Genomic DNA, 27,193 nt, shown 5'->3' with positions numbered 1-27,193 from the left:
ATGTGCATGTAGCGTGGCGACGTAACATTTATCACAAGCACATTGTTCAATTCTCTGCTCCCGACCTGCCGTGTCAACGAACTGCGTCGCTAATCGCTTGGCTATTGATCGAATGATAAAATCCAGAAATGGGGCGATTATCCTTACTGCTTTAAACCCCTAAACAGAAAAAACGTTTATGTAAAATTATGAGCGTAATATCCGATATTCAGTTCTTAGAATTCATGCAAGAAAACATAGTGTTACAACAGGAAATCTTTTTTAATTCGATTTCACAGTGGAACATGTCAATTGAAGCCCATGGTACATTCCCTTGGAAACCTGGGATTCCAAGGGAATGGTCTCGAGTAAATATATAGCTAATAATAAATTTACTGAATATATCTACTACCTGCTGTTAAAATCTCTTCTCTGTCTCACATAAAAAGTTATTTGCCTCTGAAAACCATTGCAGTCGGGCCGTGTCGTGTCGGGCCCGGCCAGGCTGTGTCGGGCCAAGCATCTCTCGGCTGAACGTAGAGCAAACATCGCTGTGCTCGCTCGCTCTCTCGCTCGTAAAAACCAAGCTACTGAATAAGCTTATAGCCTAGATAGCACGTAGTGGGTCTATCACACCTAGCATCAGAGAACCTAATTTCTCAAGGGAAACAATCTGATCATTCCACGAGACCGCGGAAAAAAGCAATAACGAAGATATTAACAGCACACGAAAGCCTGGGGTGGGATTCTGGAAAATATTTGCGATCGACTTCCTGTCCTGACTTAATGTTTGTTATTTCCAGGAATAATTACAAAGACTGAAATCCTACTTTTTTTTGTTTTTTTGTTTTTTTTGTTCTTACGTAAATGCGTTCTAGAATCCAACCCCTGAAAAGTGGACTGTTGAAAGTACGATTTTTCTTCCACGAGCCCCACTGACGTCATTAAAACACTCCTACTAATAATATCACAATAGCAGTAAAAGAATCTCCCTTTACATGTACTCAGTATTAAAGGTGTTTATTAATGCCTAAGTGGTGACAAGCGAAGGTGTGCGGCATGAGACAGGACTGCTGAGTCTCGAGGGACAGACTATTAAGCCCATGAAAAAAATGTAAAAAAAAGAAAAAGAAAAGAAAAGAAAAGCGACGCTATGTAAATTTTATCTAGCAGAATAAAGTTGGGAAGTTTTTCATACACAGAAAAAATTAGAGAGAAAAAAAAAGATAAGAAAGCCAGGCAACAATGCAAACACTAAAAATAAACTAAAAACACTAAAAAAAAAAATAATAAAACAATATAAAAACACCAAAAAAAACACACACACAAAGAGAAACAAAAGAGGGACATAAGATGCTGCTGCTGCTGCTGCTGATGATGATGATGATGATGACAATGACAGGATAAAGAGAAAGGGGAATCAGCGAGAGGGAAAAGAGACAGAACAAAGGAAGGATAAGGAAGGACATGACAAATAGTGCGAAGGGGAATGAGAAGAAACGAGGAAATACAAAGAGAATACGCTAATAAAGGGAGAGAGGAAAAACAGAAAGGGAAATAAGGAAAAGCGACGATGAAAGAGGGGAACAGAGACGGAACAAAAGACAGATATAACTTAAACATTCCGGAGAAAATTGAAAGAGAGAGAGAGAGAGAGAGAGAGACAGAGACAGAGAGAGAGAGACTAAAAATTCTAGGCCAATAAGTAGTGAATGCACATGAAAAGACTGGGCCTACTCTCTCTCTCTCTCTCTCTCTCTCTCTCTCTCTCTCTCTCTCTCTCTCTCTCTCTCTGTTTTATTTACTATCCCCTATCCATCCGTCAAGCATTTTTGTTTCTCTTTCTTTCAAACTTTTATATTCTCCTTTTCACCAATATTCTTTCCCCTCCCACTTCCCTTCTCCACCCCTGTTAGCATCTTCCTCTTGTCTGGTTCGTTTCTCGTTTCTTTTTCTTCCCGTCTCTCTCACTTGTCTTTGTTTATTCCATGTATTCTTTTCCTCTTTAAATCTTTTTATGACTCCCTGTCCATTCTTTGTCACCAATTCGTTCCTTAATATTTTACCTGTCTTCCTGTACGGCTGACTGTCGGATGGTCTGCAAAGTATGGAAGAGCCCTTAGCATTAATATCCCGCTTTTCTCATTCTAAATAGTAAGTCGCTATCCTCGTTTCATTTACTTAATTTCTCTTTCTCGTTGATCGGTTCTTCACTTCCTTCCTTCCTTCCTTCCTACCCTATCTCAGCTCGTCCAGCCCTTTTAGCCTCTACCATTTATCATCATCATCATCGATCCCTTCACTTTCCTTCTCCACTCTCTATCCTAAGTCTTCTTTCATCATACTTTCTACGCTCTCTCACACTACAGCTCTCTTCATCCTTCCTTCTGATTCACTCTGTTCCACTCTCTTTTCTCTGTCACACTCTTTACATCTTTACTCTCATCACCCCACCCCACCCCCCTCTCCTCACTTCATCCCTCAGAGTTCTTGCTATGTAGACTTGTTAACTCTCTCCCCCTCCTTTCTTCCTTCTTTTCTTTTACTTTCTCTTTTTCCTACCTCATTCCTCCTCCTCTCTCTTCATCCCTCCTTTCTCAACTCTGCATTCTTTTCAACTGCACTTCCATTACCTTCCCTTTCCTCCCATCATTCTCCCAGTTTCCCGTCCTCTCCTCCTTCCTTCTCCTCCACTCTACATTTTTCATCACCCCCTTCCTTTGTTCCCTCCCTTTTCCTTCCATTTACCTTTCTACCATCTCATTCTCCATTTCTTCTCTCTTCATTCCTCTTTCCTATGAAGCTTTCTCATTTACATATTTATCCTACCTACTCGTACTTTTCTCACCCCATTTTTTTTTTTTCCATCTTCTCCGTTCCATGCATTTTCCCCTTCTCTACTCCTCATTACCTCTTCCCTTCCTTCATGCTGAGCTGGTCTTCCTTCCTTCCTTCTCTCACAATTCCTTCCACCTTTATGATCCTCTCTCTCTCTCTCTCTCTCTCTCTCTCTCTCTCTCTCTCTCTCTCTCCACTCCATTCTCCGGGCTTTTCCTCCTCCCTATCTCCATTTTCATCGCCCCTCTCTTCCCCACTACCTTCATTACCTTCTTTCTTTAACTTTTCCCTCTTCCCATCTACATTTCTTCATTCATCCCTCCCCCTTTCTAATTTTTTCCTCTTTTCTTCATGTCTCCGATTTCATCACGCTTCCCTCCTTCCTTCCTTCCTTCACTCCCTTCACCTCTATATTCGCACCATCAGTTCCATCTAAACTTTTACTATCCCTCCGACCCTCGTTCTTGCATTCTCCCTTTATTCATCCCTTCCTTCTTCCAACCTCCACTTTATCAATCCCTTCTTTTCTTCTCATTTCTCTTCTTCCCCCCATCTCCACTTATACTACTCCTCCTTCTCTACCTCCCTCCAGTCACTCCTCCATTCATTCATTCATTCATTCATTCACTCATTCCTCCCTCCCTCCCTCCCTTCCCTCCTTCCTTCCCTTCTTTCTTCCTTCCTTCCTTCTCTGCTTCGCCGTGGTCACCTGGGCAAGCTGACAGGTGTGCGTTCTCAGGTAACCTAATTAGTGCAAGGCTGCGAGAGGAACCCTGGTGATGCTCTGAGCGCTGAGAGAGAGAGAGAGAGAGAGAGAGAGAGAGAGAGAGATAGACAGACAGACAGACAGACTGAGACAGACAGACAGACAGACAGACAGACGTGTGTGTGTGTGTGTGTGTGTGTGTGTGTGTGTGTGTGTGTGTGTGTGTAACTATGCGACTGCGCACTTGAGTGTGCGAGAAAGTTTGTGTGTTTTGAAAAAACAGTAGCGCATGTGCGAGTATACTGGGAGATACATGTAAGCCTGTTTGGATGTTTATGTGTGATTATGCATGCGTGTGCGTCTATACATGTGTGGTCAAAAAAACATAGCATCATGAGACGAGCCTTATATACGGTATCATATCTGGAGTCGAAAGCGTATATATAAACAAATATCCTGTTTGTTATTCTTACTGAAGTATAGCCTGAATTTTCCCGATCATTAATTCCGTCATGAAGAGCGTTTGAAGTAAGCAGCCCCCTGAATTATACATCACCCTGATCATTACCCTCCTGAATAATCGAACGCCTTCTCCTCAAGCCTCAGCCATGAATTATTGAGCAATGGATGAAGAGGCAACTATTTTTTTCCCCAGGAGCAGGAAGGGCCAGGGAAATATGTTTTGAAACCCGCTTTGGCAGAGGGATGGATTAGGTTCATAAACATTATTCTCTGTAATGGTGATTGAACTCTGATGGCACGTTAGGGGGAAGAGTGGGGAAGGAGGTGGGGGAGAGGTAGAATCCTCCCCGTCTGTGTGTGTGTGTGTGTGTGTGTGTGTGTGTGTGTGTGTGTGTGTGTGTGTGTATGCGCTAAATTCGTGTGTACTTTTTCCCTTTCCTTGTTTAAAATACAGTGCAAAACTTTCCCAACACACGTCTTTCAGTCTACGACCATTAATAATTATCTGACAAACCAAAACGACCCCTTACAACATTGACGGGACTCTGACCAAACATTTCATTCAGAATACCCGTCACAAAATCTGTAACTCCGAGGTATGTGTTGTATCAAGACGAGGAGCTGGAGAGGTATACCTTTACGCGATGCCACCGATATTTAGACAAACAGCGCACAGCCCCTTCTTGTTCCCCGAAATGGGGCTGGTGGATTGCAGAAATGGCTAAATCTAGACAGAATTCCATCGGGTTCTCGTCGAGATGAACCTAGGACCAAAAAACAGCAAAAACAACAACCCCAGGGACACCCAACCACAAAGAAATAAGGAACGTGTTTGAAGATGCGAATGTGCCTGTGAATCTCAGCTAGAACCTCAATTAACTCTGCTGTGATACCTAAGCCGCCCTTTCTCATACTCCACCTTGGGAGCAAAGACTTTGAGAACCACCCATGAACCATAAATACATATATATATATATATATATATATATATATATATATATATATATATATATATATATATATATATGAGCTCAGTGGGGCACAGAACAACTACAAATTCATTGCGAGAACAAGGAGTAACTGAGAACATTGTAAAACTGCTCGAAAGCATATATAAAGTGGGAACTGTTAGTTAAATTACATAAGGACTCGGAAAAAATTAAGATTGAGAAGGCGTGCGTCAGGGAAGTCGAGAAGCACAATTACTTGGGGCAAATACTGCAATTAACGAAAGATCATGATGGTGAAATAAAAGGACGCATTACAATTGGATGGAAAGTTTCGGTAAACATTGAGACATTATGAAAACTAACTTGCCAGGTTGTATGAAAAGAATAGTATATAACGAATGTACAGTATAATTCCAGCTATGACATATGGTTGTGAGACCTGGAAACTGACAAAATCGATGGAAAATAAATTAATTCGTTCTCAGACAGCAATGGAAAGGTCAATGTTGGGAATGTCTTTAAGAGACAGGAAAAGATCAACTTGGGTGAGAGAAAAGACTAAAGTCAAAAAGATAATACAGAAGTTATAAAAGGACTGAAATGGAGGTGGGCAGGCCATTTAGCAAGAACAGGGGATAACCGATGGAGCAAGAGGCTGACTAACTGGACACCAAGAGATTGTAAGCGTGGCAGAAAAAGGCCAGGCAGGAGGTGGAGAGATGAGATAGAGAAATTTGCAGGGAAAACGTTGACAAGATTGGCTCAGTCAAGGAATTCGTGGAGAAGGTTGGGGGAGGCCTCTGTTCAGCAGTGGACTTGTAATGGCTGCTGCTGCTGATGATGATGATAGTGACATATGAGCACACTGTGTGACAAATGCTCACTCTTTTGACATATATGACAAAAGTCCCTTCATCCAATCATAGCAAGTGTTTGAATGAGGAGTGGTTTAGATGCAGAGTTTGCTGGAGCACGGTCATGTTTCCACGCATATAGTCACAGAGCACTCTTTCTACCTCCCAGGTCGATGGTAGCCAGCTAACAACGCGCTTACTTTAAGAGGGGAGTAGCTAATGCCATAATAATGGAAGGGGGGTGGGGGTGGAGGGGAAAGAGGGAAGGATGGAAAGGGAGACAATAGGGAGGATGAGGGAGAGAGAGGGGGTTGGAGAAGGATGAAGAAGAATGGGGGATCATTTTCCGCTTAGTCTCTCCCTTAGTCGGATTTACCAGCTCCTTTTTTCCACCACTTAGCGCACTACGGGAGCCTCTTTCGCCCCAAGCTCTTACCTTTAAAGATTGATTGTGAGGCCTGGGATCAGAGACGAGCCGGGCGTAAGAGTGCAAGGGATGACAAAAGCCCACCAACGTTCAAAGGGAATATTTAACACACTGTTTTTCTCCCTCTGACACCTAGGTTTCTTCTCGCCTTGACAGAATCAACTGGTGTTTAGTTTTACATTAAGTGACAATAGATTACTCAGTATTTATTGAAGTGAGAGGTCAAAGCATGATATTTACCTCTTTCAATGCTATGAATTCTCAGAGCTTTACCCCTTCACCCTGATGACGCATTTTTCATTTCAATCGTGCTACCTTCTAAACTACAGTGTCGACATACTTTGAACTGAGTGAGTTACATACTGCCTTCGTTTACCCCTTCACTACAACAAGGACTCTCGAAAACTAACTAAAATCATCTACAGATATCAAGAACATACTTAACTTGTGTAACCGGGATTCCATCGGTTAATGAGAACGTCTGCAGTTAGTCTAAATAAAAGATTAATCACGATATACATTAAAATTTTAGACAAAGTATTTCTCTACCTTTCGCTACTACGTTATCTCTCGGTTAATAGACTGTGTCCTGTCACCCTGAATTAACACTATGAAAGATACTAAAGGCATGTTCAGCTTTTTTTGTACCTGTGACTCCTGTGATTCTTCTCATGAACAAAGTTATCAATAATAATAATCAACGAAAAAAAAAAGGGGGGACATTATAATATTTTTCCTGTCTTCTGCCTGGAATATTTCTAAGTTTAACAAAATCTTCCAATGACAGCGTGAATAAATAGTGAAAAAGAAACCAGACAATTCCTGAATCATGGAAAAATGCATCATGTTACAGGTACAGAGCCAAGCAAAATACCTTAAAAAATATATATACTTCACCGTTCATCTTTTCTCAAACACTAAGGACTCGTGAAGCGTCAACAAAGAGAAAGGAAGGATAAAATGAATCTACAGAATTATTTATGCGAAAAACAGACATCAAGGTTGGACTGAACATTACGAGGAAGTAAAGCGGAAAGTGCTGCGGGAGTGAAGATGAAGGTCAGAGTGAACATAAAGAATGAGTGAAGCGTGAACAAAGAGGGAAGTTAGTGTGAAGTTGCTCGGGGACTGTGGTAAACTTTGTACCCGTCTGAATAATGTACACACACACACACACACACACACACACACACACACACACACACACACACACACACACACACACACACATCTATTACTTACCACGATACACATACAACCACACACACACACACACACACACACACACACACACACACACACACACACAGATCTCTATTACTTACCACGATACACTTACGACTACACACACACACACACACACACACACACACACACACACACACACACACACACACATCTCTATTACTTACCACGATACACTTACTACACACACACACACACACACACACACACACACACACACACACACACACACAAACAGATCTCTTACCACGATACACTTACCACACCCACACCCACACACACACACACACACACACACACACACACACACACACACACACACACACACACCACAGATCATAAACACTGTCATTTCCATTTACATTCAGTCCACAGCACATGCAGCCAATTAAGGGCAATAATAAGCTAATTACCAGGGCAATGTCTACGTCAGTTAATTACAAGATATCATGACTTTTTTTTTTTAACCATTATATTCTGTGCAGACGATTTTATTAAGTCTATGAGTGCCCTAATAGAACAGGGATTTACCTCTTTATTTTTATTTTTTTTTATTACCCTTGCTCTCTCTTGGATTGATTTAACTTTGGGGTGATTTTTCGAAGTGGATTTGTCGAAATGGAAACGACAGACAGAGCACCCGATAATCCCTCCAAAACGACAGGTGCTGAAACTTAATATAATCTTTGAAGGTGGCAAGAATTATGTACACAAAAAATATCTTAATGAAGTGTTACGTAAAACCCTGAATGATGAATAAAAAGACGTGTGAAAAAATCCAATAAGCTCCACAACTATGGGTCAAAAATCCATTAGGCTCCACTGCTATAGGTCAAAAATCCATTAGGCTCCACAACAATGAGCCAAAAATCCATTAAGCTCCACTACTACAGGTCAAAAATCCATTAAGCTCCACAACTATGGCTCAAAAATCCATCAAGCTCCACAACTATGGGTCAAATATCCATTAAGCTCCACTACTATGGGTCAAATATCCATTAAGCTCCACTACTATGGGTCAAATATCCATTAAGCTCCACTACTATGGGTCAAATATCCATTAAGCTCCACTACTATGGGTCAAATATCCATTAAGCTCCACAATTATGAGTCAAAAACCCAGCAAATTAGATCACTATTTCCCCTCATTATTATTATTATTATTATTATTATTGTCGTTGTTGTTGTTATTACTATTTATTATTATTATTATTATTATTATTATTATTACTATTATTATTATTATTACTATTATTATTATTATTATTACTATTATTATTATTATTATTATTATTATTACTATTATTATTATTATTAGCGTTATCATTAAAAAATAATAATAAAAATATTATTATTATTATTATTATTATTATTATTATTATTATCAGAATTATTATTACCGGTATTATTATACCACATCATTTTCCTCTTTTTTCCATGCGAATTCAATAACCATCCCAACAGCCTTCCACCACAATTTCTTTACAGTCTGGGCCTATTCGAAACGGCTTTGGAGATTTCGTAACATCTGATCCCTTGTAATTCATTCTGTACACTACATCTCAATATCGTTTATGATACTGATGAAAAAAATTGTCAACAGTAAAACCACGTTATAAAAAAACAAAAAAAAAAAACAAGAGAATGTAAGGGTGTAATAAGCAAAATAAATCGCCTATGAAGTGTTGCCACGGAGCCTCCTATGTTACCTAGATTTCGGAACCTCAATCTCCCCTCACTTCCCATGCCCTCCTTTCTCACCTCATCAGTCCCGTATTTCACCGCCCCTCACGCCTCTCAGTTCCCCTCAATCACATATCTGATTCCACCATCCTGCCACACACATCCCCACCCGTCCTGTCATCTCATCCACATTACATTCAATCTCATTTCCCTCCATTCCTTCAATTTCTACACTCACTTCGCAACCAATACCCATCCCCCACCCTGACAATCCTTTACACAATCTACTCATTTCTCCTCATTCCCAATCCTTCCCTAACCACCCATCCTTCCATCTCGTCCTGTTTACTCATACACTCCGTCTCCTTTCAATCCTCCTCATTCCCTCAACCTCAATTTATAGTTCACAGTCTTTACTATTTCTTAATTTCTCTCCTTCGCCCTACTCTCCACCTCCCCTCATTCCCCATTCTTCCCCACACCTCCCAGTCCACCTACTCTTCCACCTCGGGCTGTTTACATTCCGGGAGCGAGGGTGTGGAATGTTTTTAAGAGTCGATGAGAAGAAGCGAAAGGCTGTGATGTTTTCGATGCATAGACAAGAGGGTAGATGTGGCATACTAAGTTAAAGCCATGCCACATACACACACGCGGACGCACATACAGGGGTGTCACACACACACACACACACACACACACACACACACACACACACACACACAAAGATGAAGAATGCCAAGATAAGCCATGACACACAAGCGCTCACACAGGTTAATAAATAGCAAATGAGACTGACAGACAGATCAGTAGGAAGAGAGACGGGCACGCAAAGAAAGACGCAGATAAAATGATGGACAGACGAATGGACAGATGGACGCAGAAAATGACAGCTAATATAGACAGACACAGACACGGACATACTGATAGACAGATATATCGTAGATATATAGACAGACAGATTGGCAGACGGATGAAACGAGAGAGAGAGAGAGAGAGAGAGAGAGAGAGAGAGAGAATTATCAGACGGTGGATACAAGCACACAGATGGGCAGAGAGACAGACAGACACATGAACAGAATAAATGGTACATACAACACATATCAATACGTAAACAGACTTCTCTCTTCTTTAATCTTTTCCTTTGTTTCTTCTCAACTTTTTTTTTTTATCTTCTCTACTCTCCCCATTCCGCTCGCTCCCACTCAATCCCCATCCCTTCACTTTCTTGTCTCTTCCATCCCATTCCTTTCCTTTTCTACCTTATATTTTTACAACTAATCCCCCATACTTTCCATATCTCTCACGTTTTCTTCCTTCCCATTCTTAAACCAATATTATTCCTGTCCATTTCACTTCTCTCTCCTCCTTTTCAGTCTCTATATATACATTTCTACACTCACACAATGCTCTTTTCCATTTCTCTCCCATTTTCTCTGTCTTATTTTCCCAAAACTTCCACGTTCCACACAATACAATAATCCCCGTCACTCTTCCTTTTCTCTCCCTTCAACTCTTTTTCTTTCTTGTTCATTTTACAAATTCCACACTCATACAATGCAATTTTCCTCTCCCCTTTTTAATTCTCTCTATTTTTACATCCTACTCAACACTTGCTCAAAATAAATTTCCCCCATTCTTTCAGTCCTTCTCTCATATTCACTCTCCATCTGCAATCTATTTTCATTTTTCACACAGTAAATCTACCCACTCTTCCTGCTCCAGCTTTCCATTCTCTCCCTGGGTACAACTAGTTCCACACTCCACACAATAAAACTTTCACGCTCACCTCCATTTCTCTCTCTTCCATTTTCAACTTCCATTCCACTTTCTCACACAACACAATATGTCCTTCACTAGTCTTTCACCCATTTTCACTGTTTCTACATCCATTCTCGGATTTTCACACAAAGCAGTTTAGCCCTCTATTCCTTCTCTCTCTCTTAATTCCATCTTTAAGACCATTGCAGGTTCTCACTCCATCCTTCTTTCCTGTTTCTCTCCCATTCATTCATCAGTCTTCTTCACACCCATCCCACATTCTGAAAACTTTAAATTATCCATCTCCTTTCCACTCCATGGTTCTTCAGTTTCTGTATTTAAATTACTATTCCAGATTCTCCTCCTACCTCTCTTTCACATCTCTCCCTTCCGCATATAGTCTCTTACATTCATTCTATATTTCTTTCCCTCTCATCATCACTCTTTATTATTCTCATCTTCCTCTTTCACATCTCTCCCTTCTATCTTGTATAATTCTCCAGTACGCCCACACTTAAGGTACTGTGTCCAGTTCTGATCGCCTTATTCAAAATGAAAAAAGACAGAGAAACCTGAGACAGTACAATAAAGGGTGACAAAGACGATAGGCAGACTGAGAAATAAACCATACGAAGGGCGTTCAGAAGCCATAAATCTCTCTAATTAAACAGAGGTTACGAGGATATGTGATTTAAATATCTAAAATACTCAAAGGACATGATAACATGGCTATCGACAGATACTTCACAGCTGATCGCTCTAATTATACTATAGGAAATGGGCATGAAATGTTCGGCAAAAGATTCCAGTTGCATGAGGCTATGTATTTCTTCTTTAATAAGAGTTGTAAATACACAGAACAAATTGCCCTCAAATGTAGTAGACTGCAATACAGCACTAACCTTTAAAGGTCGCTTGGATAATCATCTGTCTTCTAACCCTTAGCTTAGTACGTTCACTCCTGAGTAATACATTACAAACTTTTTTTTTCTTCTTTCAGAACATCGGTATATACCGTAGTGTGGACTTAATGTTACATTCCTTTTCAGGCAGACAGTGTAGAATACGATTTCCCTCTTTCCTATAAAATTTCCATGACAATTATTCTATGCTGCATGGTGGTCCTTCTCACTATTTCCTGCCGGTGCTTAAGGGTTTGGTGGGTACAGGGAAGCCTTCCCATTTTTCTACCCATACCTTTTAGTGATAAATAGTTTTTGTTTGTTATAACCTTCCTTTACCAAACAGTCACTAAAGGACCAACAGGCCCGCTGCTGCTTGCTTTCCTTTGTGCTCTTGTACTATCTTCAATCTCTATTTGCTTACATCCATTCCACATTTCTCTACTTTCTATTTTCGCTCTCTGTTTGTACATCCATCCAACATCCACACACAATACAATAACAGCCCAAATGAGAGAGAGACGAACTTTCAGAGCAGAAAATAACAAGCAGAAGTAAACAAGGTCTTCTGCGCTCTCTCTCTCTCTCTCTCTCTCTCTCTCTCTATGTTCCTAAGACTAAACTGTTTCTATCTCCTTTGTCTTCTTTTTCTTTGTCTCCTCATATTAAGATTCTCTCTCTCTCTCTCTCTCTCTCTCTCTCTGCCCATGGCGACGGCGTGTTAAAATATTCTCGCTCCACAAAGGTCATAGACGCTCGTTTTCTGCACCTAATTTCGAGCCAGGGTAAACTTATGTAGCTTTGCAAAGGGCACACGTTTCTCTCGACGGCAATGTGACTGTGTATTTCGTCAGCTAAGGCGGAAGCTATTTATCACCTTTTCCCTAACAGTTTCACCTACTTTTTTCTGTTCTATATATGCCATCACTCAGTTTCTACACCTATATAACTTATAAATCTGACAATTCGCTTGTCCAATATTTACATCTTTGGAGAAAGGAGTGGGTTACAGTCGAAAGTAATTAGACCTCCTTCGTCTGTTTTGGAGAAAGTTTATACCATTTTCGTTTTACACTTTTCTTTTTACTTTAAATTACACTCTTAGGCTCCTATACTACCAGCTGAATAGCATCGTCTGGGGCTAGCTAATATACAGCAGCTGATTTGTCCCCACCATAAGACTGAAGTGTCACATGCAAAAATAAATCGCTTAGAAATTGGTGTTGCGAAAAACGCCAAGCCAACAACAATTCGGCACAATGAGACTGTCTTTCCCCGTGGAACTTTCTTAATCACATCCTCTTGGCTTTTCATCGCTGTCGTCTATTTTAAGTGTATTTTCTGCTGCTTTCTCTTTTTCCCTGTTTAGATCTTATCCACACGTTACTGTTTTTACTCTAACTTGGCCAATTATTTCGTCCTTTTGCAGATCATTTCACGAAACACTGCGGCAGAAAGGGACAATGCTACCGCTCTTCATAATTTCCATTGCACCTTTTCCTTACTACCATCAAAATCTGTCAATATATTCATATACCTCAGCATCAGGATTCAAGATGGACAGCTGGGAATTTTAGGCCAAGTTAGAGTACAAAGAGTATAATTATATCAATAGGAATTTACAGGAGGGGCATAATTACTCACGTTCCTCCTCCTAGTTGTTACTCTGGCCTTTCAAAATATTCCTTACTTTGATTAAATAATTCTCTGGAGCACTGACATATATTCACGTCCCTCAGTTTGACTTACTTCATAATCTGACTATTATGCACGCTCACTGCTATTTTAGAGTCCGCTTTATGACTATATTTTCTCCTTGTAATAATACGGTATACTGTCATGAATCTTTCCTAATAAAAAAAAAAAAAAACTCAATATGCCTGGTCTATATTTGTCTTACTCTGATCCGCGTACACTTGCCTTATACTATCTGTCCTAATTGACTGCAGAATTAGAAGAAAAAAAAATATTCAGTTGTCCCTGAGTCAAAAATAGTTAACAGCCATAAATATATCGTGATTTTGGTTACCAGGTCATACACCTAATTTTGCACAAACAGGAACACTGCTTTGGGGTAAGCTTGATGTATCGCTGTAATTTACGATGACAGTAATTTATGAACTCTGCATTTAGGCTACCTGCACTGACATTTAGCATTTACCTAACTTTTTTTTTACGGAATTCAGGAAAATAAAATTATTTAAAAAAAAATAATAAATACACCAGATTACGGGTATCCTTCACTCATAAAAAAATCTGTAACAGTTGGATTAATATCTACATAATTAGCTGCATAACTTGATAATAACTCCTTCGCTACGAAAATGCCTTATATTAGTGTATCCTGCCAACTCAACACTATTTCATTAAGCGTAGGAGACACCACATTGGGAGTCAGATACAGCCTTTAAAAAAAAAAAAAAAAAAAAAAAACTTACACTACTTGGGTTCTTCGCTAAACTGGAAATTCTTGTCTGGAGATAGAAAGAGCGAACTATAAAAGACGTCCTCGCTTTGAAAAGGTTACTGGGCATGTCTGAAACTGTAAAGAAAATACCTCCTCTACGACGAATGGAATATATAATACAAAATAAAGATGATCAACATGAAAACGATATGCGTAAGAAGCTGTATGATAGTTAAACGAAATCTAGGCACTGTAGTATTTCATCAGTCTATACCACCCCCTACCCCTTCACCCACTCACCCCACACACACAAATCACCCACCCGCCACACACACACACACACACACACACACACACACACACACACACACAAAATGGCGAAACACAGCTGAACATACGAAACTGCTACTAGAACAACGCTAGTGCCAGTAATGAAGCTGAGAGAGTGAGAGAGAAAGAGAGAATACATTATACACATGCATCACTCCTACAAAACAAAGCCAAAAGCAGATGAAATAACGCGAGAAGAAAAAAAAATAAAGTCAGGCCGAATTTAAAGCCATCAGGTCTTCGGAAAATATATGCATTGGGAAACTCGGCCGAAACAGGAAAGTTGGCGGCGCTGAACCCACTGAAAATCAACCTCGCTGCTGTCTGACCCCCCCCCCAACACCCCCACCTCCCACACAAACACACCCCTCACAATATCTCCCCTCATCCTTCTTTTCCCCCTTTCCCCCACCAGTTAATTCTCCCTTTTCCACCTCAAACCCACAAGTCTCCCCCATCAGTCTTCCAGTACCTCTCCCTCTCTCTCTCTCTCTCTCTCTCTCTCTCCCAACCCCTCCTACAGCCACCCCTTTCCCCCCCTTCATCCCTAACCCCTCTCACCCACTTCCTTTAGCTCTTCATTCCCCCCTCCATTCTTCCACCCACTCTGAGCCCCGTTCCACTCTCCTCCCTGCTACACACCCCTAAACTCCCTTACTTTTCCGTTCCCTCTCCCTTTCACCTCCTTCTTTCCCTCTCCCTTACCTTTCCATATTTTCCCACTGCCTTACTTTCCCCAACACCACCCTTTCCACCTTCTCCCTCCGCCCTTCTTTCTCTTTCCCTCCAACTCTCTTCCTCCTAACCTTTCCCTCTCTCCATCTCTCCCTTTTCCAATTCTACTTTACCCATTTTTCTCCACTCTTCCATTCCCTCACTCCTTCCACTCCAACCTTCCCTTCATTTCTTCTCCATTCCAATTCCTTTATCTCCCACTCCTCTTTCTCCTCTGTTCCATCTTTCCCTCCGTCCCTTACTTCTCATTTCCCATTCTATCCCAGTGCGTTCTTCTCTCTCTCCCTCCCTCCTCCCTCTCATAACACCACCCTTGCCTTTCACTCCATCCTTCCCTCAAACCACTTTCCTTTTTACCTCCTTCCTGCCTGCCCTGTAACCTCAATTCCTCACTTCACCTCCTTCCCCTCTTTCCTCCTCCCCCTCCCACTTCTCCCCTCTCTTCCCCCTCTTCCCTCCTTCTCCTCCCACCCCTCCCCTCACTTCCCCCTCTTCCCTCCTCCCCAAACCCACCTTTCCCCTCTCTTCCCCCCCTCCTTGCCTTCCTCTTTCGCTCTCCATCCCCCCTCCTCCCCTACCACGTCTCCCCTCTGTCCCCTTCTTCCCTCCTCCTTCCCCTCCCTCCCTCTCCATCCCCCTCTCCCCCCACCTCCGGACTTGTAAATGAGAGGGCCGGTATTGCCACCAACAGTGCTCTCACGCCGTCACAGTCAAGGAATTAAGCCAAAATGCAGATGGCACACGGTCGGCGCTACAACCAGAGCGAAAATGAGGCCCGGGAAGGTGAAAATTGCACTCACTTCAGGGTAGAGTCAAAAGCTGAATAAAAGCATCTGTGTCGTAAGAATATAGCACTACAGGTGTCGTTTATGGGGGATTTAAGGAAGAGGTTTGGAAGGAACTCAGCAAACGTGACGTAAAGTGTGAAAATGCTTGTTTGTTACAGCCATGGAATTAAGCCAAAATGCAGATGGCACAGCCCGGCGTTCCAGCCAAAGTGAAAATGAGGCTGGCGAAAGTGACAATTGCATTCACTTCAGGGGAAAATGTGACTACCTGAACTCTCTAAAGTCGACCGGCAAGAATGGAAATTCAGGATTAACACTATACCTCAGCTCAATGAAAGCGTGTGACCGTAATCAAGCGTGTACGATAAAACACACCAAACTAGTGAGGGAAAAAAATACATCATTTACAAATTAGGTAGTCAAAAAAGCAGATGGGACGACTTCAACTGGGTAGACTCGATTACGTAATGCATCCTGGTGCGAAGTGAGGTCAACTACCCTTTAATATTCTAGACTCAGGTAGCCCTCACTGTGACCCCTACCCCTTGCAGAGATTTCATGACTATTACCAGTTTTATGTGAAGGTGTAAACGATATAGAGTACGTGGGGAAAAGGCTTCTAAACTGGAGGAAGAAAGTAAAGACGAGAGGCTGCAAAAAAAACTAATACCAGAGTGAATCCTGAGTGACTGCTACAAAAATTCATCCAAGCTCCTCTATTAAACTCCACTCCCTTACTCAATCTAAGCCGCCCTCCCCCATGTACTCTTCCACGTTACCCCTCCAGCTCCGCACTTCCTTGCCAATCCAAACCGCCTTCCCTCGTACACTTCTCAACATCCTTCCAACTCTCAGTCTCCCCACCTGATCCACCTTGTCTCATGCACTCTTTCACTCCATTCTTCCACATCTATATTCTCCAACCGATCTACCTTCCCATATAAACTCTTCCACCTTCCTCACGTACTCTTCCACACTATCCTATCCTACTCTTACTGCTATGAACTGTTTTAAAGATAAGAGGCTGAGCATTATCAATTAAATTACGATACTACCTTTATAGTTGAGTTTATTATTATGGTGAGTATAAAGTCTTATTTAGGCAGGGTTTATGGAAATGAAGGTACTGAGAAAGAGAGAGAGAGAGAGAGAGAGAGAGAGAGAGAGAGAGAGAGAGAGAGAGAGAGAGAGACAGAGACAGAGAGACAGAGACAGACAGACAGACAGACAGACAGAGCCAGAGCCAGAGAGAGGGGGGGAAGGAGAAAAAGTGGAGGGAAGTGAAGGGTAGATTAAAAAAAGGGAAAGAAGGTAGCCTACAGCAGTCCCAGTCAAACATTCTGTAACATGTAAGGCTACAAATCCCACAATAAGAATCTGACCCTCTTTATTAGCAGGCCTACTGTACCTGTTTAACTAGGCCTACAATTGCTATCTCTCCATATTAAAGGCTGAGCTGGAACGAGAGATTAACATTGGAAATACGGTGCTAGTCACGGAGGAGTGCTATGGAAAGGATGTATAGCCGCAGCACCTTTTTTTTTTTTTTTCGGCCACCGAGTTACGTGAAATAAGATGCGAAAGGACAACAATCTGGGCCAAGTTGAAGTACAAGGACAAGAGCAATACCTCTGCAGGTTTCGACACTACTGAAGGAAGGAGCAACAGAACTACTGATGGCACATATACAGTGGTAAAAAGCAATCTGAGAACGTAAAGAGAAAATAGGAAAACATCGCCATGTGGAGGAAAGTGAGGGGGGAGGGGAAGGAGGGTCAAGCAAGCAGCCATCCCTCCTCCCCCCCTCCCAGTACCCCCTACCTACCAACACCTATATTTACCAACATAACATCAACCATCACAGCCTCCAGTGGTCGAATCAGGAACACGTGCGTCTACCAACACTCCTGATTACTGAATTCCCTCTATGGCATATATACAAACGCAAAACATTCCCAAATATCCACTCCAACAATACAACTTCTGCATGCACTTCTCACCCTACACTCAAGCGTCTTCCGCACCTATACCCGTGCATGAGGCATTGGGTATGGGCAGATCGCTTCTCAAGAGACAGAATGAAGTGTTCCTAGGCTCTACATCAGTTGTTTTTAAGGGCCTGTAACACACGGGTTCAACGCCGGTCGTTACATTACATACTTACCGTACTATACATTAACGCACTAAACTACCAGTGTACAAGTAATTAGGCTTGTTCACAAACTCCAATTTTACGTTAACCCATTCAGTTCGATGAAGTATTTTCTCTTCCTGTATTTTACTTTTATTTTTTCTTGTAGTCTAGACAGTCACATTTAGCTGTGGGTACCTTTTTTTAATGAAGACCTTAAATACAACCTTCATTAAACCCATTACTACTAAGGGGGATTCCTATAAATAATATCGTCTATTTATTGCAACACTAAAATTGAAAGTCATTGAACTGGAGGGGTTAACAATCCCCAATGCAACCAAATAATCACTTTTTAGCCCTTCGCATAATACGTTCAGCCGTTCACAATCACCATTATCGCCGTTCACCCACACCATTTAACCGGTGAGCATGACCGTTTTCCCCGGGCCATCAAAATATCGCGTAATAACCCGCTTGCTTTTGCCGGCTGCCGCGGACACTGCCTTTGCCGGCCATAAACACCCATAAAGCCGGCAAAATCATCAATTAAGCCCGTTTTTACGAGGCTCGCTCTTGGTGTGAGGAGACCCTGGGTGTTTACACTTTGCACAATCATTTTGCCTGGAAGATTTTGTGCCGTTGTCTGCTCTGATAATGGGATTTTCACTTCTTCTGTATTCACACCCTGATTCTTTTTCTACACTCAGCAGTCAACTCCAATTCTTCACTATTCTAATTCTTTTTCGATTGACATTCAGACAATTAACTCCCTATTTTATGCCAATTTCGCCTTATTCGCCTCTACTTCAGCCATATTCTACTCTTACCCTTCTGCTTTCAGACTTAAGAACTAAAATCTCTCTCTCTCTCTCTCTCTCTCTCTCTCTGAACACGATACGCCAGCAACCTGAGAATCCCACAGAAACACTGGCTTGAGGTCGAGGTCTGCCACTATTTTTTTCCCCCGTTACATAAACACCTTCACTAAAACTCCTCAGACTCAATATTTTACACTGGAATTTTTATGCAACTGCTGATAAACTAGATTAACCCTTTCACTACGAGACGATCTTCCTTGACCAGAAAAAAGTCAACTGGCGGTAGCAACATAGAAAAATCTCGTTTTAAAAAGAATAAAGTGGAAAAATAATCATCGCTGTGAAAAGAGAAGTGACGTACATTTTTTTTATTAAACCTTACAATTTGAGACCTATGCGAAGGTGAACAAATCAACCAGGGTACAAATGCCTCCTCTCTCTCTCTCCCTCCCCTCTTTCCCCCCCCCCTCTCTCTCTCTCTCTCTCTCTCTCTCTCTCTCTCTCTCTCTCTGAAGATGGCTTTTGTGTAACACGAAACGTAGGAGAAATACAGAACTTGAGCTGTTAGGCTTTCCCACCCATCCATTTTGCCTACTACAAACGGTCTACTTTCACCTGACGAAACTGGGCCACTACCACACTCTGAATACTAAATCGTGGTAGCAAACACTTCAATGGGCCGTAGTAATGAGGTAAAATTAATCTCCGTGGTTACTAATCAAATTAATCCTCCAATATGACTACATCTGGCCATCAACTGAGCTGAAACGAGTTAGGGATTTGTCATGTTAGAACACACGCACTATAGTCGCTAGGAATCAGTCACTCCCGGGAAATCTCTTCTCATATTTTACTCAACAATTCGCCAAAATAATAAATAAATAAAATCTCCATGTAACTTTTAACAATAATAAATAATCAATAACAACAATATCCATGTAATTTTAAGAACAATTTTTTGTTTCTTCTAATGTTTTTCTCAAGATCGGATACTCTCTGCCATTTACTCAAGCCAATACCACATGATAATATTCAACTGAGCAACCTATGAGCCTAGGAGTGTTTATTCTGCCACCAACGACCCTCTCAAGTTATAGAAAAGCCTAGTATTCTAGTGGCCTCCAGGTGATTTCATTCAGCTGAGAGTAAGACACAGGAGCCTGAGTGTTAAAAACTAATGGTAATAAATTATGGAAATAATTACAATTCCGACCAGTTAGACTATACCCTTTTCACTCTAGCTTGGTCTAAAATTGCCTTCCCCAAAAAAGTGCCATCAGGGTACAGAGGAAAGGAAGAGACAGCACTCCCCTCTCTCCCTAGCAACACTTCCCTCCCTCCTAATCAAACCAGTCAGGATATATACGTCTGTTATAAAGAAGTGGTTTGCTGTTTGAAGGGACGCGATTTCCATTACAAACTGAGGGAAGGAACAGTTTATTTGCATTTCTTTAAAACTACTTGCCTAATTTCCCACAAGACCCGCCATGTAAAAAAAATAATAAATATATAAAGTACGACCACACCAGTTCTGAATGACACAGCCCCACCTTTGTATGCATATATGGATGGTGGGTATTAGTGCCACAGTGACATGTGAAGATAAGTGGTACGGGGAAGGACTGCTGGACATCAGGAAACGAACAGTAAGCCGGACTAGGAAACAAAACAAAAAAAAATTCACTTCTTCCACTCATCCTGCACTCCAATTCCCTCTTTTCACTTTCCTACCATTCTGTTCTTTTCCCTCCTTCCAATTCCCTTCCCCGCCTTCCTTTCAATTCCCTATCTCTACTTCCTTCCCTCCAATTCTCTGTAATTCCCCCTTTCCAATTCCCTCCTTCAAAATCCCTCCAATGAGCTCCATACACTTCCCCCCCTATTCTCTCTCTCTCTCTCTCTCTCTCTCTCTCTCTCCACTTCGTCCCTACTCTTTCTCTCCACTTCAGTCCAGTTCTCTCCTACCACTTCCCTCCAATTCCCTACCTATACTCTCCTTCAAATTCCCTTCACTTCCCACCCAACCCTCCCCTTCCCTCCCTCCACCTCCCTCCTTCCTCCAAAACCTGGTGGCCAAATTCTTTTCCTCGGCCGCGCCAATACTTGCGGAATTAAGTGGAGAAAAAGCACCGTGTCAGTCTTCATCAGGGCCAAACTTAGGGGAGAGAAGGGAGGGAGGGAGGGAGGAACTGGAGGGAGGGAGGAAAAGAGAAGGTAGGAAAAAGAGGGAGGGGAAAGGAGGGGAGGGGAGAAGAAAGGAGGGGAGAGAGGAGGAAAGGAGGGAAGGGAGTAGGAAATTAAGGGGGAAAGAGGAGAGAAAGCAGGGAGGGAGGAACTGGAGAGGAGGAGGAAAAGAGAAGGTAGGAAAAAGAGGGAGAGGAAAGGAGGGGATGGAAAAGGAAAGGAAGGGAGGGAGGAGGACAGGAGGGAAGGGAGGAGGAAATGAGGGGGGAAAGAGGAGAAAAGGCAGCGAGTGAGGAACTGGAGAGGAGGAGGAAAAGAGGAGAGAAGGTAGGAAAAAGATGGAGAGGAAAAGAGGGGAGGGAAGAGGAAAGGAGGGGAGGGAGGGAAGGGAAGGGAAGAGGAAATGAGGAGGAAAGAGGAGACAAGGCAGGGATGATAACGAGGTAGGAGTGAACAATGAGAGGAAGTACGAAGTATGAATGGAAGAGAAGACGGGGAGGGACTGGCGAGAAAGAGAAAAAAAGAGGAGAGAAGGTAGGGATGATTACGAGGTAGGAGTGAGCAAAGAGAGAAAGAAGAATGGAAGAGAAGACAGGGAGGGACTGGAGAGAAAGAGGAAAAGAGAGAAGGCAGGAAAAAAGAGGTAGGAGGAAAGGAACGAGGGAAGTGGGAAGGAGAAGGCAAAAGTAAGAGTGAAGAAAGAGGAAATGAATGTGGGAGAGAAGACAAGTGGGGGAGGGGATTGGAGCATAGAGGTAGGAGTATGGATTGAAGAGAATGAGGAAAAGAGAGACGGTAGGGAAGAATTCGAGAAGGTAGGGACGAAAGTGGAGGAGTATGAATGGAGAAAAGAAGGGAGAGGGGAACTGGAGAGAAAGAGGAGAAAGAAGTGGAGGAGCAGAAGAAAGTGAGGGAAACAGAGGGATGAGGTGGAAGTGACAGTGAAGAGAGAAAGGAAGAGAGGAGAGAAGAATTAGAGTGAAAATGAGAAAAACGAAGTAACATAAAGAGTAAGACGAAGGAGCTTGAGGGAAATGGTGAAAGAAAGAGGTGGCAGGGAAAATAAGAGGGTAAAGAGGGAGGACTGGCAGAGGGAGGGAGGAAGACTCTAGGTGTGTGTGTGTGTGTGTGTGTGTGTGTGTGTGTGTGTGTGTGTGTGTGTGTGTGTGTGTGTGTGTGTGTGTGTGTGTGTGTGTGTGAGAGAGAGAGAGAGAGAGAGAGAGAGAGAGGAAATGACTGTTCGTGTCCCTGTAATGCGAGACTTACCAGATGCTTCACCATAAAAAAAAAAAAAAATGAGTATGGGATATCCGTAGAGAGAGGGAGGGAGAGTAAGACAGGAAGAAGAGGAGTGTTTTTGCTGTTGATGATGCAGTTGCTAACGTTGCACTAGTAAATATAGAGTGTCTGAGGCATAATTATTTACTTGTCTCAGTCTCCTTAGCCTAGTCTAGCCTAAGTGAACCTAACTTAACGTAAATGAACTTACCCTTTTACTCTAACATAAGCTAACCTAACCTTACGAGTACGAATACAGCATATTTTTGAGATGTAAAAGTATTTCGTTCAGATGGTTGGTGCCGTGGTGAATAACTTACTGCTACATTAATCTTACAGTACCTTTAAGTTTTGTAATATGCTTATAAATGGTAAGAGTTTATCACTTTCGAAGTACACATACTAGGCCGCCAAATTTTACATGTATTGTCATCAATTTATATAACCTAATGTTTTCGATAATATTTTATTAACCGCTCGTTGAGCACATTACTTTGGTTTGCGTTATTATATTCTTTTGCACAGTGCGTTAAAAGAGCCATAACATAAAACCACACTACTACACCTCACACAAAGTTCATACATCACACAGTGCCATACGGTATCTTACATTTCACACTGTGACGTGATACCACACACTACTACATCTAACAGTGCCATACGACACACTTCCACACCAAACGTCACAACTCGCACTGCCACAACCACGTTACATATTACCACACCATACACCGCCACATCTAAAACTGCTCCACCACAAACTGTCACATCAAAAACTGCCACAGCACACAGTCACACCATAAACTGCAACACCACACACAGTCACACCTAACTGCCACACCACACACTGTCACACCACAAACTGCCACACCACACACTGTCACACCACAAACTGCCACACCACACACTGTCACACCACAAGCTGCCACACAATACGCCGTGGCACCTCTCACTGCCACACCACACACTGCCACACCTCAAGCACATTCTCACCAAATGCCACACTTCTTGCAGAGACTTTTAAACAGCCTACGAGCTTCAGCATTTCCCTCGTCATAATTCTCTTGTGGCAGCATTTCTACTCAACTTTCCCAGCCAAAATGTTCTTCTCCTCTTCCTCCTTGTCTTCTTATGCATCCCATTATTCTCTTCCTCCTCGTCTCTTATGCATTCCATTATTATATTTCATCACATTTTCTGCATATCTCTGATAATTTTTATATAATTTCATCTCCTGTGTCTGACAGATTTAATATTCTCTCTCTCTCTCTCTCTCTCTCTCTCTCTCTCTCTCTCTCTCCACCGCCATTTCCTTCACACACACGAGCACATATACATATACACAGGCTAGAAATAAACAGGGACACACACACACAAAAAAAAAAAACACCAAGTCGCGTGTTTGTCTAAACTACGCGTTTCCTGCATACCATGTGGCTGTTTTCTGATGTTTTTCTTCTATGTCGCCTCTTCAGAAAAACGTCGCTGAGGAGGGTGCGAAAAGGGATTGGGGTTTTGTCGTGCTGTTTCCTGTCGTTTTTCTCTCGCTTAGTCGTGTAGTTTGTGGGCGGCTTTTTACTGACGGTGTTTAGGTTCAAAGGTGGGGCTCTACCTTACAAGTATTGAGAGACTAACTTAACGACTACAGAACGATGAGAAATTCTTTAGTTCTCTCTCTCTCTCTCTCTCTCTCTCTCTCTCTCTAACACACACACACAAACACATACACACACAACGAGAGAGAGAGAGAGAGAGAGAGAGAGAGAGGGGGGGGAGAAAACACTTGGGCTTAGGTTCAGACACCTGAGGAACTATGCGGGAACCATTAAACGTAAGCACCGGGTAATTATTTCCACCACCAGGATGCCAAGGGGTGCCAGAGGGTGCCAAGGGGTGCCAGAGGATGCCAAGGGGTGCCAGAGGATGCCAAGGGGTGCCAGAGGGTGCCAGTGGGTGTCAAGGGGTGTCAGAGGGTGCCAAGGGGTGTCAAGTGGTGAGAGAGGGGTGTTGGGAAGGTGAGAAAGGAGTCACAAAGGTGAGACATGGTTGCTGGAGGTGTGTGTGTGTGTGTGTGTGTGTGTGTGTGTGTGTGTGTGTGTGTGTGTGTGTGTGTGTGTGTGTGTGTGTGTGTGTGTGTGTGTGTGTGTGTGTGTGTGTGTGTGTGTGTGTGTGTGTGTGTGTGTGTGTGTGTGTGTGTGTGTGTGTGTGTGTGTGTGTGTGTGTGTGTGTGTGTGTGTGTGTGTGTGTGTGTGTGTGTGTGTGTGTGTGTGTGTGTGTGTGAGAGAGAGAGAGAGAGAGAGAGAGAGAATAAAAGGAGGTCGACGAGACATAAAAGAGACAAGAAGGGAAGGGGAAGGGAGAAAAATGGAGAAGGGTTAGACATAAAAAGCAGAGGGGAGGGGGGAAATGGGGAGGGGGTGAAAAACGGGAGGGAAGAAGGGGATGAGGATGGAGGGAAGAGGGGTAGGGGCATGGATGGAAGGTAGGGAGGTGGGTGGAAAAGAGATGGGGAGAGGGGGAGGAAGAGAGACGATATATGAGATATGGGTGAAACAGGAAAGGCGAGTGGAAGGGGTGGGAAAGAGGAAAGGGGGTGGGAGGAAGGGAAAAGATGGGGGGGTTGGAGCTAGAGACGGAACGGGAGAGGGGAAGATGGAGGGATGAGGGGAAAAATGAAGAAGAGGGCAAGACACAAAAGGAGGACGAGGGATATGGGGGAAAAGAGGGGGGGAGAGTGGAAAGGAAGACGAGGGGAAAGGAGGGAGGGTGAGAGGAGAAGGGGATAATGGAGGGGGAGGGGGAGAGGAGAAGGGGATAATGGAGGGGGAGGGGGAGAGGAGAAGGGGATAATGGAGGGGGAGGGAGAGAGTGGGGGGAGGGGGTGAAGCAGTGTAGCATTTCCTAGACACGTGTTGAGGGCCTGAAGAAGCCAATCTTTCCCCTTCATCCCCTCCCCACTCTCTTCACCCTTCTTTTATCCTCTCTCTCTCTCTCTCTCTCTCTCTCTCATTACCCCTCCTCCCTGACTCTCCATTATTCTCCTGTCCCCTCCATTTTCTCCTCATTCTTCTCTGTCCAACATCTTTTTAATTCTTTCGACTCTCATTCTTCTTCCTCATTTTTCAAAGTCCCCCTCACCCCCTTCCTTCCTGCCTTTCCCTTAATTATTCTTCTCTCCTTACACCCCTTCCTTCCCTCTATACCTCCTCCCTCCTTCCCTCCCTGCTCGCTCCCCATTCTTTTTTTGTCCGTCCTCATTATCTTCCTTCAGTCCTCTCTCTCTTTCTCTGTGTGTGTGTGTGTGTGTGTGTGTGTGTGTGTGTGTGTGTGTGTGTGTGTGTGTGTGTGTGTGTGTGTGTGTGTGTGTGTGTGTGTGTGTGTTACTCTCCTACCTTCCTTTCCTCCCTTCTTCATCATTCCCTATACGTTTCTCTTCTCTTCCCTCCTTTCTTCCTTCTTTCCTCCACAGCCCCACACTTTTATCTCCTCCTTCCATCCATTACTACTCCTCCCTTACTTTCCTCTCTCCTCCTTCGTTCCACCTCTTTCCTCTACCTTCCCTCCAGTCCCACCCTCTTTTCTCTCCATCTTCCTTCCACCTCTACTCCTCCCTTACCTCCTTCTCCCTTACCTCCCTCTACCTTCCTTCGTCCCACCTCTTTCCTCCACCTTCCCTCCAGTCCCACCCTCTTTTCTCTCCACCTTCCTTCCTTCCCTACTCCTCCCTTACCTCCTTCTCCCGTCCTCCTACCCCTCCTCCCTTCCCCTATGGTAATAAGTCTTGTGGGAATTTTAGCACCCTTCTTACGTCTTGCTAATCCTCTTAACGCAAGGTCTATGAGTGCCACTTGGGTTTCCTCTCTTTCTGGTTAGGCTCGAAATGGGGGAAACATACATGAATGGATACATAATTGAGTACAAAGGTAAATACCCGGTACTTAAATACTGATAATCACGAAATGATACCGAAGTGGAAAGTACGACTGACTTGTAAGCAGATATAGATAAAGAAAGGCAGACAAACTGATGAAAATACACTGAAGGACACAGACAGACGGAAAGAGGGATAGTCAACCAGATATAGAAAGATATAGACAGATAGACGACAGATACGTAGATAGACAGACAGATAGACATACATGGCTAGAGAGAGAAGCAAACATATGTACCGTTAAATATTACAGATACGTACACACACAAACAAACAGAAGAAGACGGAGCGTTCTGTTTGTAGGATATAGACTTACATATTACAGGGACATTCACTGACACTAAACAGATATAAGGAAGCAGGAGGATACTGTTTACAAGATATAGAGATGTAAATACATATACATTACAGTCAGATAAACAGACTAGCAGCCACACTACAGCCATACACAAACAAGCAGACACATTATACACACAGATACACAGACGAGCAGACACATTACACACAATACGCAGACAAGCAGACACTGACAGATAAACAGACAAGCAGACACATTACACACAGATAAACAGACAAGCAGACATATTACACACAGATACACAGACGAGCAGACACATTACACACGGATACACAGACGAGCAGACACATTACACACAGATACACAGACGAGCAGACACATTACACACAGATACACAGACGAGCAGACACATTACACACGGATACACAGACGAGCAGACACATTACACACAGATACACAGACGAGCAGACACATTACACACAGATA

This window comes from Coenobita brevimanus, chromosome 38, assembly GCF_032717465.1.
Source record: "Coenobita brevimanus isolate Jiangsu-jjx chromosome 38, ASM3271746v2, whole genome shotgun sequence".
In the NCBI taxonomy this organism is placed as follows: domain Eukaryota; kingdom Metazoa; phylum Arthropoda; class Malacostraca; order Decapoda; family Coenobitidae; genus Coenobita; species Coenobita brevimanus.
Note: the sequence above shows the minus strand (reverse complement) of the source record.